The following is a 14,141-nucleotide window of genomic DNA, read 5'->3' as shown; positions in this document are numbered from 1 at the left end:
ATCCCAGGCCCCCTCTCAAATAACGTACCTGTCTTAAGGTTGCACTCTTGCTTAGGAGTAAGCCACTGAATTCAGCACACCTACTCAGTCATTCTTGTACGGCGTCCTTATTTTGTTTTCATGTTGCCATCATTTTTAAGGACAGAGGTTCTATAACGCAGTCCGCGTAGCTCAGTACACCAAACTGGTTCACAAGACGGCATGGATGTGCAGGATCCCAGAGAGCTTTGCTCCTTCCCAATCCTTCTTACTGCCCTGCCCTGCCCTGCCCTAAACCAAGGATTGGCTTAGGGTGCTCTCCAAACTTGGGCTCCAGGTTAAACTCTCTCCTTCCTAACCATGAGCTGCAGTCAATGTCTCACTCAGCCACTGTGTCTTGCTCATTGTCTTTAGCAGCTGCACAACGGGTCAACATAAGCAGGCGAACCTTTTCTTGCTGCTTTTATCACTATTCTGGAAAATATTTACCGTATTTTTCGCTCTATAAGACGCACCAGACCATAAGACACACCTAGTTTTTGGAGGAGGAAAACAAGAAAAAAATTATTCTGAATCCCAGAAGCCAGAACAGCAAGCGGGATCGCTGCGCAGTGAAAGCAGCAATCCCTCTTGCTGTTCTGGCTTCTGGGATAGCTGCGCAGCCTGCATTTGCTCCATAAGACGCACACACATTTCCCCTTACTTTTTAGGAGGGAAAAAAGTGAGTCTTATAGAGCAAAAAATACGGTAATCTGCTGATTTGTGTCGTGGCTACGCCATTACTAGAGGATAGGATCCTTTGGCTTTGATCCACACATAGCGTTGCAGCCAAAGAATCCTAACATCACCTCAAATGTACAAAATCTCCGTCCTCTTTTGATGAGCTAAGAAATTCAAGTGCAAGCACATCGGAACTCATTTACTTTTCGTTTTATCCTTCAAAATCTGAAGAATGCGGGCAGCTAAGTTGTGTTTTGCCTACTCTAGGGTTGTTTGGAATACGGGCGGTCGTTTTCCTTTACTGAGCAATGAAAAGGTTCTTATTGTGCAAAGAAAAACCGACAGAGCCATAAAACATGTAGCCTAATAGCATTAAGAAGGGAAATATCTGCTGGGATCTTGTCAAAGAACGGTACACTTGCTTCTGAGCACAGCACAGAACATGGAGTACAGCTGAATGCATTATGGGTGCTTGCAGACTGCCACTATTTAGCTGGAAGGCTTCAAGCGCAGAGCAGGACTTTAGGTTTGCACAATTAAAGCGAATCAAAGTGCTTTGTCGCCTAAGTGCAACTACGCCATTTCAAAAAGAAAAAAAAGAAGACTTTGGGTCATTTGAAAAGGAAATGAAAAGTGTGGGAGGAACAAATGGTTAATGAGAATATGAGTAAGCATCCTGCAAACAAATCAGTGCAAATGCTCATTGTCATATAACTGCCCTGCAAACAAATCAAAACGAATGCTCAATAATAATAAATACGGGAATAATGCCACCGTCATGCAAGGTTAGTGCTAGCATACCAGGATGAACGCTGAATGAACAGGTTGTTCTTTGACTGGCAGAGTTAACATGCAAGAGTTGAATGCCCTTTACAACCCACAGCGCCACCCGCGTCCCTATTTAGGGTACAGTGGCAATAATTCTCTCTTGCTGTGCTCCAACAACTGGCATTCTGCATCCTGACTAGCAGCCACTGACAGTCTTATCCTCCATGAATCAGGCCCCTTTTAAAGCCATCTAAATTGGGGGCAGTCGGCACATCTTGTCAGAGCAAAAGCCACAGTTTAACTCTGCACTGTGTGAAGAAAGATCTCTTCTTTGCATGCCCTGAGTTGCCCACTGTTCAGTTTCGTTGGGTGACCCTGCCCAATGATGTGTGTAGCACATTAACTGATTTACCCCATGAAAGAATAATATATACATTATCCTATATATTAGACATAATACATATATGTTTAATTATGCATTAATAATTTACCCCATGAATATCCTTAAATATACTACAGTGGTACCTCAGTTTAAGAACAGTCCTGTTTACAAACGATTCAGTTTATGAACTCCGCAAAAGCGGAAGTAGTGTCCTGGTTTGCGAAGAATGGAATCCGAATGGTGGAAGGGCACCGGTGGCGGGAGGCCTCATTAGGGAAAGCGCGCCTCAGTTTAAGAACGGTTTCAGTTTAAGAACGGACTTTCAGAACGGATTAAGGTTGTAAACCAAGGTACAGTGGTACCTCGCAAGACGAATGCCTCGGAAGACGAAAAACTCGCAAGACGAAAGAGTTTTTCATTTTCTGAGTTGCTTCGCAAGATGGATTTCCCTATGGGCTTGCTTCGCAAGACGAAATGTCTTGCGCCTTTTTTTTTTTAAACCGCCAATGCATTCCTATGGGAAACCGTCAATACACATTGGTGCTTTGCAAGACGGAAAAACTCGTAGAACAGAAAAACTCGCAGAATAAATTAATTTCGTCTTGCGAGGCACCACTGTACCTGCATTGCAGGGGGTTTTACTAGATGACCCTCACAGTCCCTTGTATGATTCTGTCTGGCAACTTATGCCAGTGAAGTAGATTAGCCAGGAAGGAAGGCTCATCGTCTTCAGAACACTTGCTACTCATTTACACAAAAAAGGACGATGGGTGGCTTAGCCAGGTGCCAAACTCAGCCAAGCAAAATATGCCTTAAGCAAGTCATGGGTGTTTCGGGGAAAAGTTGGAAACTGGTTCTGTGCAACTGCATTCTTACAGATCAGTAGTTGCTGACTATTAATCATCTCGGCTTGTGACCTCTGCAGTTCCAGTTGTGCTCATGCCGCTATAAATAGAGATCAGATGCCTGTGCTATGCAGATGAATGTAGTTGCAGGTAATCTTCCAGATCCTCCTTATAGTACAAGAATGTGGGGAAATTCAGCAGCCAGAAACATCCTAGCCAGACACTGGAGAGACCTGTCAGGAGTAAGCATGGACCAATGGTATCAAGTGGTATGGGAATCAGCCTTATTAGAAAAACTAACCAATAAACCAGGGGTCAGCAAACCTTTTCAGCAGGGGGCCGGTCCACTGTCCCTCAGACCTTGTGGGGGGCAAGACTATATATTGGGGGAAAATGAATGAATTCCTATGCCCCACAAATAACCCAGAGATGCATTTTAAATAAAAGCACACATTCTACTCATGTAAAAACACCAGGCAGGCCCCACAAGTAACCCATTTTAATTAAAAGCACACATTCTACTCATGTAAAAACACACTGATTCCCAGACCATCCGTGGGCCGGATTTAGAAAGTGATTGGGCTGGATCAGGCCCCTGGGCCTTAGTTTGCCTACTCATGCAATACTCTGACACAGGGACAAATAGAACCCCGGTATGGTTCCCCTTTATCACATACACAGCCCAACAAGACAACAACAAGAATCCGCCGACAGCATACAAATCAATCTGGCTAACCTGACTCAAAAATACACATTCACACCCCGCTCACACATAAAAACAATTCTCAATACAGCCAACCAAAAACAACCAACCACACCCTAAAGGTAAAGGGTAAAGGGACTCCTGAACATTAGGTCCAGTCATGGCCAACTCTGGGGTTGCGGTGCTCATCTCGCTTTATTGGCTGAGGGAGCCGGCGTACAGCTTCCAGGTCATGTGGCCAGCATGACTAAGCGCACAGAAACGCTGTTTACCTTCCCGCCGGAGCAGTACCTATTTATCTACTTGCACTTTGATGTGCTTTCAAACTGCTAGGTTGGCAGGAGCAGGGACTGAACAACGGGAGCTCACCCCGTTCCGGGGATTCGAATCGCCGACCTTCTGATCGGCAAGTCCTAGGCTGTGGTTTAACTCACAGCACCACCCGTGTCCCTCAACCACACCCTAGGCTACCCATAATCTCTCTCACCACCAAGGAAACACAACGAGCGAATAGTAAGAGAACCCATACAAGTAACGCTGATACAAAACCCACACATACACTAAGGAGAAGAATAGAAGCATAACCGCCTGACACCACCCCACTTACCATTCCCCTCTCCCCCTCTCTTTTCTTCCTAATTGTTCAAACCAATTCATGAACCAGGAACTTATACAGTACATTGACCACAAATAATGAACCATATGTTGTAGATATTACTCCACATTCATTATGCTATTTTTGTGATATACAAATGACATGAGAATACTTGGTACGCTTGTTTGTATAACATTATTCTTGTTTATAAAACCCAATGAAAAAAAGAATGTGGGGAAATGAAATGGAGGAGGGTCTTTGCTAGTCCCCTGCTAAATGTATTCTTCCGCATGCAAAAAATAAAATGCATTCAGTATTTTCCACATCTTAGTTTCTGTTGCAATCCTATGCTCATTTAAATGGGAGTTAGCTTCAGGGATAATGTTATTTTTACTTTTTACTTTAATTTTTGTGCCCAACTAGCTGGACCCTGTCTCCTGGCTGCCAGTTGTCTGCAGCTCAGTCTTGACTGCCTAGCAACTCTTTCCATCAGCACAGTTTTGCTTTCTTCCCTCTCAATGAAGCCGTACTGCCTAGATTCTCTTATTGGAAAACAGGAATAGGAACACATAAAGGAAATAAATGCCAGCTGTCATCACAGCAGTTCACATCATAATTGCTTGAGGTGTCAGGACTGTCTCTGAGTCCGATGCGTTTTCTGCGAGGACTAAAATGCCCAGTACAAGAAAGTATCATTTTTCTTGGGTAGAAAATGTGCAAAGATTTTCAGCTTTAGCCTAATTCTGCCATTAGCTACACTCGTAAGAAACAGAATTAAAAGCTTTCGTTTAAATGCTTGGCTATTGTTTGACAATTCCTAAAAGCTTTCCTTTTTACCAAAGCAAAAGGTTGTTTGCAGCTTCTAACTCCTATTTATGGAATTAATGTTTCTACCTTGTGGTCTTTGTTTCTTTTAAACATGTATATTATTTGACGAAGGAATTGTTTTGTTGCTGATTCCTTAAACTGCTTCCTGTGCTGAGAAGGGAGTCTCTAAATATTGGGAATGAACAAATAAGATTTGTTCCGTTCTCCTTTCTGAACTGTCAAATGCCAAACCACCTCTTCATCTCTAATGATCCCATACAGAAATACATCCCATTGAGTTAAGTGGGTCTTATTCCCGTGGATATATAGGATTTCAGCTTAAATGTTTAACTCTGTGGTCCGATGGATTTTTACTCTGAAGCAAGTGTCAAGTGAGAGTACAAAGAATGGCGGTATCTGACGGTTAGATGCTCTGTTTCAAAGCCGGAGGTTGCTTGCAGCTTCTAAACGGATGCTGAGTAGAGGTTAACATGAAACTCCTGTGGTTAGAAAGCGTTTGCTGGGTTGACAGGCCTGTAAATTCCAAGGTGATGACTCCTGTCACCTACATTCTCAGCTGCAACTCAATCTGCTCCAATTCCTCATTGGCCTGGCGTTAGCTTGTTGACAACTGCTGACTCATGGCTGTCATTCATATTATTTGGAGCGTCTCTCCCCCACCCTCACCCCTCCATCTCATCTGTGGAAGCAGAACAAAACGTAAGAAGCAACTGTTCCCTCCGTTCAGATCTCCAATAGCAATAAAACAGCCACAATGGAATTAAATTACCATTGTCAAAAGTCCTGCAGTCGTGACCGGAACATCACCGGAGCTTTACACTAGACCAGCTCCTTCAGACAAGGTCGGTTCTCAGATTGATCATAAAGGTCGCAAAACAGTTCAATGAACCCAGCCATTTGTGCGAAACCTTCCTTTAGGAGTTATGAGTTAGCGAACTGTAATTCTATGTATAACATCATCCCCTACTGGTTTGACGGGAAAATAGGTTTGCAGTGCTATCGATACCAAATGTTGATCGCGCATTTCTCAGCTCAGAAGAGGCAAATATTCGGAGGGTAAAGGTAAAGGTAAAGGGACCCCTGACCATTAGGTCCAGTCGTGACCGTCTCTGGGGTTGCGGCGCTCATCTCGCTTTATTGGCCGAGGGAGTTGGCGTACAGCTTCCGGGTCATGTGGCCAGCATGACTAAGCTGCTTCTGACGAACCAGAGCAGCGCACGGAAACGCCGTTTACCTTCCTGCCAGAGTGGTACCTATTTATCTACTTCCACTTTGACGTGCTTTCGAACTGCTAGGTTGGCAGGAGCAGGGACCGAGCAACGGGAGCTCACCCTGTCGCAGGGATTCGAACTGCCGACCTTCTGATCGGCAAGTCCTAGGCTCTGCGGTTTAACCCACAGCGCCACCTGCATCCCTTCTATTCGGAGGGTACCATGCTGAATAATCAGAGGTAGACAACATGGTCCCCTCTGGATGTGACTGGACTGCCAGCTTCTTCCATTCTTGACCTTGGGCCATGATGGCTGGGGCGTTGGGAGTCCAACAACAACTTCTGCACAGTGCCATGTTGCCTACTGTTTATTCTGTTTGCGGCATTTATAGTTGTCTTTCTGCCAATGCAATCGAGGCTGTTTGCAGTTTAAATTATTTCAAGAAAAATAAAAGTGAAAAGGCATTTTCTTTTCTTTTCTTTTCTTTTCTTTTCTTGTTAAGGCAGAATTCTCTCAGGCTGTTTGGTAGTCTTGCCGGATGCAGATGGCAGGGATTTGAAGGCCCGGGCCTCTGCTCTTGCTGTCCCTTCAAGGTGTACACTACAGCCCATAATTTTGCTGGTCTCATTACTACAGTGCGGGGAAAGGTCATTACTATTTCTGTAACTGCCGATGAGGGAATTGACTCATTGGCTGCATTTGGACAAGCATACCATGGATGGATTTAAAGTTGGTTTCATAGCCTGACTTGTTTGAGGGCCATTAACCATAGTTCAGATGTGATGGAAAATGGGGTATAGTTAACTAAAGGCTTCCTGGCTTCTTTCCCAGCTTCTGCAAAAGGAGCAGCAAGGTAGCACACAAGGCTTATTCCTTAAAGCACTTTGCTTTCCCAAAAGAAGATTGGGAACTGGTATTTTACCTCTCACTGAGCTACAATTTCCAGCACCCTTAACAAACTACAATTCCCAGAATTATTTGGGGGAAGTTGTGTGCTTTAAAAACAGGGTGTGTCCGCAGCTCATATTTTGGTTTATGAAGCCAAATTAGGATTGTCCTATTGGCACTGGGAGAAGTCTCAAATATGTGGAAGATGGTCTTATGCGCTTCAGCATAATGGGGATCGGCGTGATGAAGACTGTTATGTACTGAAGTTCTCACCCTGGGCCAGCAGGGGGATACTGTAGATAGTTATGCAAATGAAGGATTGAAAGTGACGTTCAGTGATTGGATAGTTTTTATGCAAATGAAGGATCGAAAGTGAAATTCAGTGATTGGATAGTTTTAGAAAGCTGCTACAGTAACGTTGTACTGGAGCTCTATATAAGCAGGCTGACTGAGCTCTTCAGTTCAGTTCTATTCTGGCCTCGGAATAAACAAGAGCTGTTTGAAGAATCGCTGTGTCGTCTGATATGTTCACCCACAACTTAACAAAGACAAACAAGAGCACCACCATATCCTGAATGCATGTTTGAAGCATCTCTCAGTGAATCAGTTCCTTTTTCACTAATAATACAAGTACTGATGACTTCCTTTTTCAGTAGCGTCAAAGACAAATTCACTCTTGTGATGGCAATCAGCCTGAAGGAGAAACCTGTCCAAAGCATGGTGCCACGTTTCATCCTAACATACAGAAACTCCGATATGGACATCAAATAAACTGGCTATGCTAAGGGTGTGCCTGTTGGAAAGCCAGTACTGTATATCACCGGTTTCTTATAGGGTATACCTAACAACAGGGCTGGCCCTATGTTGAGGCAAAGTGAGACGGCTGCCTCAGGTGGCAAATGCTGAGGTGAAGGGAAGCGACAGAGCTGTGGGTACCATGTGGCCTGCCCTGACACTCCTATGCTAAAAGAGACTCCTGGGAGGCCACTGGGACATTGCTGAAACAACTCTTGGGTTGGGGCAACTGGCTATTCTTGCTATTGGTGTTATTGATTTGTGGGTTTGTTTGTTGCTTGTATAGGATATCTTGTTTTTTAATGTTTGATCTTTTGTTGTGCTTTATGTTGTAAGCCGCGCAGAGTGACTGGGGAAACCCAGCCAAATGGGCAGGATATAAATTAAAACATTTATTATATTATATTATTATATTATATTATATTATATTATATTATATTATATTATAATTACAGTGGTGCCTCGCAAGACGAAATTAATTCATTCCGCGAGTTCTTTCGTTGAGCGAGTTTTTTCGTCTTGCGAAGCACCACTGCAGTTAAACACTAACAACGGCGGGGAGGGGCGGGGAGAAGCAGGGCAGCTGCCGCAGCCGGTAGCTCGGACTCACCCGCGCCTTGTGGCCACCGTGCGACGCGGCTGCTGGAGGGCGGGGGGGCTCAGGAGCGCAACTCCGGCTGCAAAGCTGGCTGCTGGCGGCAGCGGCTCTCTCAGAGGAGCGCGTGAGGGCGGTGGGCAGCGGCGCGAGGCAGCCGGAAGGTCGTAGGGAGCCGGAGGAGTCGTCAGCCGGAAGGTGGGAGGGAGCCGGAGGAGTGGGGAAGCGAGCGTGCGTGCGTGCAGGGACCGTCGCCATGACAGGAGAGGCAGGGCTGTTTCGTCTAGCGAAGCAAGCCCTTTGGAAAATCCGTCTTGCGAATCACCTCAGAAAACGAAAAACCCTTTCGTCTAGCGAGTTTTTCATCTTCCGAGGCATTCGTCTTGCGGGGTACCACTGTACTGTATGTTATATTATAATGCTAGCCTGCTGCCCTCAAGTCCCATGGAAGATACTGTCCTTTTGCCAGGTTCAACCTGGCTTCTGTATGTTCCTTGGGGGAGGGAGCTATCTTGTCTTTGCTTCAGGCAGCAAAATGTATTGAGCCAGCCCATCTTAACAAATTATTTTCACACGTTGTGATGATGCGCGCACAGTTTCTCTCTTCTCTATTATATATTCCCGTTAAAATATAAAAATAAACAGTTGTGTGTGAAGCAGGCCTTAGCTTTCTCTCTTTCTAGGACTCAGCTGCCATCTATAATATGGGGATAATACTACTGGCCTAGTTTATAGGGTTGTGATAAAGATTAAATATTATGCATGCAACGGGCTTAGGAAAAACATTGTATAACTACCGAGCATTCTACGCAATGGGATGCTGTTGTGGGAAGCGGCCAGAAATCCAACGTCCTTATAAAATAAACAGTATGGATACTGCTGAATATGAATATTCCTGTACAGGAACACTAGCAGACAACTCAGTCTTCCAAGGCAGGCGGGCAGAATATGTTTGCAAAAATAGCAAGAGTGGGGAAAACAGCTTCCCAACAGTGTGGCTAAGCTTCAAAGAACGCTGAAAGATTTATCGCAAATCCGAGAGGCAAAGAGAACAAAAACATAAAACTGTTGATATTGCTGCTTTTGTTGACACAACAGAAAGTGAAAATTGCTGATGAAGACCCTGCAGTCTGAAACTTAATCCAGATTTGGATACATTAGAGCATATATTTGAAGGAAATGGAGCATGTTTGAACAGCTATTATGAAACAGAACCAGGGCCGGAAGAACTGCTCATTCTGGAAATGTCGAGTGCTGTTTCATAGGTTGTTAAACACTAACATGGAAGGACCATTTTAGCCTTATTCAGACACAGAGAAAGAATTATCGGGCAATACATGATGCTCATTATGGACAGTAGGAATATGTTGTGGAACAATGGTGAGGTCCATAAATTATCACATTGGTTTGAAGGCTTACAGTGGGGGCAGGGGATTGGGTTTGTGAAGAGTTTATTAGAGGTTCCTCAATTAGAACATCACTACTGCTGGGCAAATTGCTGTGGCCAATTTCTCCCCTTGCAGGAGAGTCTTTTGTGTGCATTTTATGTTGCATGAACTAATAAAGCAGCGCCAACAATGCTCCAGGGGAACTGATTGCTTACCTAGAACATGGAATGCTTTGGAATTCTGTGGTCAAGTTTCACAGTGCATCAGAACTGGTCATGACCCCTATATTTGCCTCTGCTTGCCACAACTATGATGTAGAATGGAAAGCGAGAAGCGAGGGGCACCAAATTCTGGCATTCCACAGGGACCAGCTGGAAAATGGAAGTGACTTGAAAAGGAGAACGGCCTTGTTACATTTCAAGCTTCTAACATGCACATCGTTCAATATACAAAAGGGATCCACATCTGGTAGACTTAGCTACAACTCTACTGCAGCAATAAAAATCCACAGGCAAGTCAATCACTTTCAGTCATTCCACCTGTGTAATGGGAATAAGAGTGACCTCACACAAGGTTTTCACAAGAGCCAATGAGATATAAAATGTAAGGATCATACTGATGTACAGCTGAGGAAAGCCCAGCAGAATCCATCTAGTTCAGCACCCGGTTTTCCACGTTGCTCAATCAGATCTTTGGGAAAGCTCACAAGATTATAGCAGCACCTTCTTGCTTGTGTTCCATGAAAGTGGTTTGTAGAGGCATGCTGTTTCCAACTCTGGAGAAAGCATACAGCCCTTATGATGAGCAGTCATGTCCTCTGTGAATTTATCTAATCCCCTTTGGAGCCATCTCCTGCCAGATCTTTGGGTGCTCACAACTAATTCTCTAAACCACCTGCCTCACACCTGACATCATAGGCAACATCAGGTATGGGGCAGGTGTTGAGATGGCTAAGGTAAAGGTACCCCTGCCCGTACGGGCCAGTCTTGCCAGACTCTAGGGTTGTGTGCTCATCTCACTCTATAGGCCGGGAGCCAGCGCTGTCCGCAGACACTTCCGGGTCACGTGGCCAGCGTGACAAGCTGCATCTGGCGAGCCAGCGCAGCACATGGAAACGCCGTTTACCTTCCCGCTGGTAAGCGGTCCCTATTTATCTACTTGCACCCGGAGGTGCTTTCGAACTGCTAGGTTGGCATGCGCTGGGACCGAACAACGGGAGCGCACCCCGCCACGGGGATTCGAACTGCCGACCATGCGATCGGCAAGTCCTAGGCGCTGAGGTTTTACCCACAGCGCCACCCGCGTCCCTATGGCTACAAAGGAATAATTGGTAGCTTAAAGTAAACCCACTAGTAAAATTGGGGTAAAAACCCCAAAAACTTTGCTTTAGCAGCAGTTTCGATTAAAACTGTTTTGCACTATCAATCACCTGATGACATAATCTCATCAGGTGATTGACATGTGGGTTGTCCCACCCACCTGTCAAAGTTGCCCTACAGGGGTGGAACCAGTTAAGGATCTGGCCCACTGGGGCAAAAAGTTTCCCCATCCTGGTCTCTGGCACCTGACATTCAAATGCACTGTGCTTCTCAGAATGGATGTCCTTGGGGCTTTCTTTTGGCCAGAACTCACCGGCACCTCTCAGGTGGGAGCGAGTGCCGTTATAAGAGAAAAGGGAGGTGTTCGTGGTGAAGTTCCGGCATCTCTTTTTCTAGAAAAATAGCACCGGATGTTCCATTTAGAGATCATAACCCTGTAACTATCAGTTTAACCAGTCCTCCATGAATTAGTAAAAAAAAATTCATTTAAACCCTAACCATAGCATCTCATAGTGGCAACCTATTAATGCAATTAGCACATTGTAGGCTCCGAATGCCACATAAGGGATAGACAATAGGCTGCCCAGGACAGCTTTGGAACTCGGGCAGAGAGATTTAGCTGGGGAGGGTGGGGGAAAGTTGGTGGATAATTTCCGCCTCTTCAATAATGGTCTTCAGACTCTGGCTGGAATCCCAGTGAAAACTGGACGTGCGTCTGCACAAGAAAGTGGAAAGAGTCTGAGTGTCCATTGTCCCTCTCTTGCTTCCCCGGGGGGATCTTTCACAGCGCTGAGTAAATATTAATTTTGGCACCGGCCCTTCTGTGATGTGGCGATTTCCCACTCTAGCTGCCTTCTTGAAGTCACAGTGCCTTTCAGTCTGTACTCCTGGGAAACGGAGAAGGTTCACCAAGAAATGAACCTCTCCTTTTCATAGCAAACAAGTTTGGAGGGGAGGTAGCCAAGAAGGCTGTAACCAGATCACTTAATATTTCGGCGGTGGTGGGCCATATCATTCAGGAGAGAGAGAGATCAGCAACTGTTCCAAAGGAGATGAAACCGGCAATATAATTCCATCAGCTCTACAGGGCGTTTAACCCACTTAGCAGCCAATTAAGTTGCTTCCCCACCGGGTTTTCTTCTGGGAGAGCTCACAACCCCAAAGAAGGTGCCTGTGCATCAGCAAGCAATGCATAACATACTAGCCCAATTTCTTAGCAATCCTGTGCATAATTGGCTAGCATTGTACAGCTGAAATTCTTTTTAATCGTTTTCTGGGAGTAAGTGCTCTTGAACTCCGTGGCAATAATAATAATAGTAATAATAATAATAATAATAATAATAATAATAATAATAATAATAATAATAATTAATGTATACCCCGCCCATCTGGCTGGGTTTCCCCAACCACTCTGGGCGGCTCCCAACAGCATATTAAAAACACAATAAAACATCAAATATTAAAAACTTCCCTAAACAGGGCTGCCTTCAGATGTCTTCTAAAAGTCAGATAGTTGTTTATTTCCTTGACATCTGATGGGAGGGCATTCCACAGGGCAGTTGCCACAACCAAGAAGGCCCTCTACCTGGTTCCCTGTAACCTCACTTCTCGCATGAGGGAACCGCCAAAAGGCCCTTGGAGCTGGACCTCAGTGTTTGGGCTGAATGATGGGGGTGGAGATGCTCCTTCAGGTATACTGGGCCGAGGCCGTTTAGGGCTTTCAAGGTCAGCACCAAGACTTTGAATTGTGCTCAGAAACATACTGGGAGCCAATGTAGGTTTTTCAGGACTGGTGTTATATAGTCTCAGCGGCCGCTCACAGTCACCAGTCTAGCTGCCACATTCTGGATTAACTGTAGTTTCCGGGTCACCTTCAAAGGTAGCCCCATATAGAATGCTACCTTTGAAGGCGACCCAGAAACTACAATTATTTCTTACTGCATGGGCCCAGCTTGTAAAACAGTGAGCTTCAACAAAGATATTAAGCCAGCTGAAATGCGGCTTTCAACTGTTAGTGCAAAGGATTAGAAGCGCAAAGGATTGTTGGCAGAGAGCAGGTGTGAAGCAGGGACCCCATTTATAAAAAGGCAAGAAGTATCCAGCCTCTGTCTAATTCCCCTCCCTCATTCTCCAGCTTCCTGTATTCTAATATATCCCAAACAACAACAACATCAACAACAAAGCTCCATTATCAATCACTAGCCAGAGCAAGGAGATTCCATCAGTTGCTCTGGTGCTCCAGCAGAGGATCATCCTTGCTCCTGAAAAATGTCCCACATTCCTCCACTAAGCTGCCCTGATGATCTTTGGATCAAAAGGCAGTGGACGCAGCTTCTGACTTAGGGATGGGGAACCTGTGGCTCTCAGATGTTAGACTCCAACTTCCATCTGCCGCTCTCCAACATGGCCAGTGGTCAAGGTTGATGGGAGTTGCAGTCTGAGAATATCTGGAGGGCAATAGCTTCCTCATCCCTGTCACTAAAACAAGTGCAGTCACATTCAGGGAAACTAAACCCTTCAGTGCCTCTCACTGCTCCTGATATCTCACCACCCTCCCTGCCTCCTCACGTGTTCAGAGAAGTGGGGATCAGGTAACGATATCTAGCCAGAGTGCTCTCCTATTTATGATCAGAGAATGCTATAATATTTCATTGTACAGTACATACTGCTCTAGGGGAATTTTGATTTCCGGTTAATTGCTTTACTTATTTTCTTTAGCAGCCGAATCCATGGTATACATCTGTATGTAAACTAAATCAATACAGGTTTTTTAATGCCTTGGATGCATAACTAGATAGCTGGAGCATGATTTATAGGAACTGTTACTACTCCCTTCTTAGCAAATTGACGGTATAATGAGATTTGGGCTGCAATTCTAGATGCACTTACCAAGGAGTAAACTTTACTGAATTCAATGGGAGTTGCTTCTCAGAATCCAAGAAATATGTTACTTTCATTTTCCTTGCAGAGGAAACATCTGCATCGATGAAACCCATAGGGGTTTCGTGAAATGTTTGAGTTAGCGGAGCAATTTTCTAAGAGGTTTTGCTTCTACCTAGTGGTAGAAATGTGAATTGTGCAAAAGGCTGCCCCCGCTTCCTTTGTTTGTAAAAGATTTGGCACCA

General features: G+C 45.0%; 1 long non-coding RNA gene across 1 annotated transcript; it reads right to left on the bottom strand.

The window, feature by feature from the left end:
- Positions 1 to 733: 733 nt before the first annotated feature.
- Positions 734 to 10,546, bottom strand: LOC310658298. Its single transcript, XR_014502198.1, has 3 exons — positions 10,314 to 10,546; positions 2,471 to 2,927; positions 734 to 1,272 (listed from the first exon to the last, which is right to left on the bottom strand). It is a non-coding gene; the product is annotated as an uncharacterized lncRNA (long non-coding RNA).
- Positions 10,547 to 14,141: the final 3,595 nt, after the last annotated feature.

Source organism: Podarcis tiliguerta (assembly GCF_965153285.1).
Source record: "Podarcis tiliguerta genome assembly, chromosome: 10".
Lineage (NCBI taxonomy): Eukaryota > Metazoa > Chordata > Lepidosauria > Squamata > Lacertidae > Podarcis > Podarcis tiliguerta.
Note: the sequence above shows the minus strand (reverse complement) of the source record. Positions and strands in the feature narration are given on the sequence as shown.